This window comes from Papaver somniferum, chromosome 1 (assembly GCF_003573695.1).
Source record: "Papaver somniferum cultivar HN1 chromosome 1, ASM357369v1, whole genome shotgun sequence".
NCBI lineage: Eukaryota > Viridiplantae > Streptophyta > Magnoliopsida > Ranunculales > Papaveraceae > Papaver > Papaver somniferum.
In genome coordinates, this window is record NC_039358.1 from 231639264 (window position 1) to 231641581 (window position 2318).

The 2318-nt window shown below is 35.1% G+C and overlaps 1 long non-coding RNA gene across 1 annotated transcript; it reads right to left on the reverse strand.

Moving 5' to 3' along the window:
* Positions 1–395: 395 nt before the first annotated feature.
* Positions 396–1512, reverse strand: LOC113338481. The gene is made up of 3 exons (XR_003354784.1): positions 1255–1512; positions 826–983; positions 396–471 (listed from the first exon to the last, which is right to left on the reverse strand). It is a non-coding gene; the product is annotated as an uncharacterized LOC113338481 (long non-coding RNA).
* Positions 1513–2318: the final 806 nt, after the last annotated feature.

Sequence of the window (2318 nt, forward strand, 5' to 3'; positions counted from 1 at the left end):
AAGATGGTGACTATACCAAGCTTCATAAAATGGGTATGCATGTATACTAGTGACAAGCAAGGTGTTGAGAAGACCGCAGGTTTTGTCAATCAAGAAAGAAAACAAACTAGAAATGTCGGTCTGCAGAAGTGATCTAGCAGAACCAATCTTCAAAATTTTGTAAAGACCCGACATTAGATTCATGGTTTATGACAATTAGATGAATACAGAACACTTATGATTGAATCCTATGTCTTGGTAAAAAGGTTGTATTTTAAAGAACAACCAATATGAACATTTACCCTGAACTGAAGTTACACATGTACTTATGAGTTCCTCGTTAGTCGCCAAATTGATATTCCTGAATAACTAATCAAATAATCATTATGCAAGGTTAAAAGAGATACGCGTGACTTACTTCTTTGATGGCTTGCTTTCTTTTTTCAGATGTTGCACTCTTGTGTGTAAACACTCAAATGAAGGACCTCTTATCTGCAAAATTATAAGAAAAATGTGACTATGCATGATGGACAAACTATAAGAGAAAAAAGAACATAGAGGGGAACTTCCCAAGTAAATGTCAAGATAGGCGTAAAATTATTATGGCAATTGCTTCTAATGACCAAGTCACATCAGCTTACGTAGTAATATTACAAAGAAAGGACAAACTTATACACCTACATAAGAATCTGTACAATTCAATTGCATACTCAGAAGCACATATAAATGCACATTCCTGTGTTGTATACTTGTATTACATAGCACAGAGGATTTTACATTGGCATTCCATCAGTCGGCAACCAAGCAATAGGAGTAGATAACACATAGAGATAAAAAAGTATTTACCAGGGAGTAGATAGGATGAGTAGCAAAAAGGTCCCAGATTTTACTTTGGCATTGAAGGCAACAAATGGCCTGAACTAGCAGTTGAGCTACTAGAACTCCCTGCCATATTGAGGGGACTCGGGAGAACCTGCATTAGCATCATCAAGCAAGGATTTGACCTGCAAACGTATTGAGAAAGTGAATAAACATAAGTGACAGAGATTAATTTATAAATACAACACAACACTCTTACTGGTTAGTATGAACAAACTAGAGAACCTAAGATTATTTCTCCAGTGATCCATGTTTTGTTACTTCCCTTCGAGACCAGAATCCACTTATCATAAACAACAAATTACATTGCTAACGCCTTCAGCCGCAAAACTCACAACCTTGCATAAAAAATAGAAAATTAATGCGCTTGGGGTAACTTAGAATCCACTATTCTACCTGTGCTGCATTAAGAGCATCTTCTACTCTCAATTTCTTTGCCTTTCAGCTTAGTTTCAGTTTGTGCTCCAACCTGCGCAAGTAAAAAAGTCATAAAAGAAACACAATACTTTTGCCAACCTGACATACAGAAGAGGTATGTTACAGTGTGAATACCTGAATAAGAGCAACACCACCAGACAGACCAAAATTTTACCTCAATTTACAAAATCCACTTCTAAAATCTCGAATTTCCCCTATACTTGAACAAACACTTGTAAAAACTCAACCCTAATTTCAATCGAATGAAACCTCACTTTGCAGAAAATCAATTTTGTCCCTTAATTCAATGAAAGACTATATAAGAAAAGCAAAACAAAAATAATAATAGATGAAATTCGAAGAAAATATCTAATAGAGAAAGATATAAACCGGTATATCTGAAGTAAACAGATGAATATCTCGCTTACTAAATCTTGATAAACTCTTGATAAAAGAAACAACATTGAAGAAAAAATTGAATCAATCCATTGTCATGATTTACAGGAAAAAAAAAACGCTCAAGAAACCCCAAAATTAAGCAAATCCCATACTTACAAAACCCTGGATTTGACAAGATAAAAATAAAGACACAGAAAAAAAAAAGATCTGAACAATATGTAGCATCAACAGTACCTTTCTCAAGGAATACAAAGAGAAATCACAACAAACCTCAAACTGTAACAGCCACTTCATTCCCTTTCAATTTCTGATAGATGTAGGGATGTGAGAGTTTCTTTCAAACTGTGAACTATAGATGTTAGGGATCTGAGTTTCAATCCCGGAAAGTTTTGCTTTTTGTTTTAGTTTCTGAGACATAGGTGATGGATCAGAGATTTTTAGAAGAATCGGAACTCAGAAAGAAAGAAAAAGAGGTGAGATAGAAGCTGTGAAAAGGTTTCCAGGCGAGAGAGTAGGCAAGAATTCCTGCTTCAGGGTTTCAGTTCTTGAGATTTATCAAATATGAATTTTAGATTTCACCAAAAAAAAAGCGCCAACATTCCCCGCCAATTCATTTGTCCCACATGTTTTCGTGCCACAGAAAA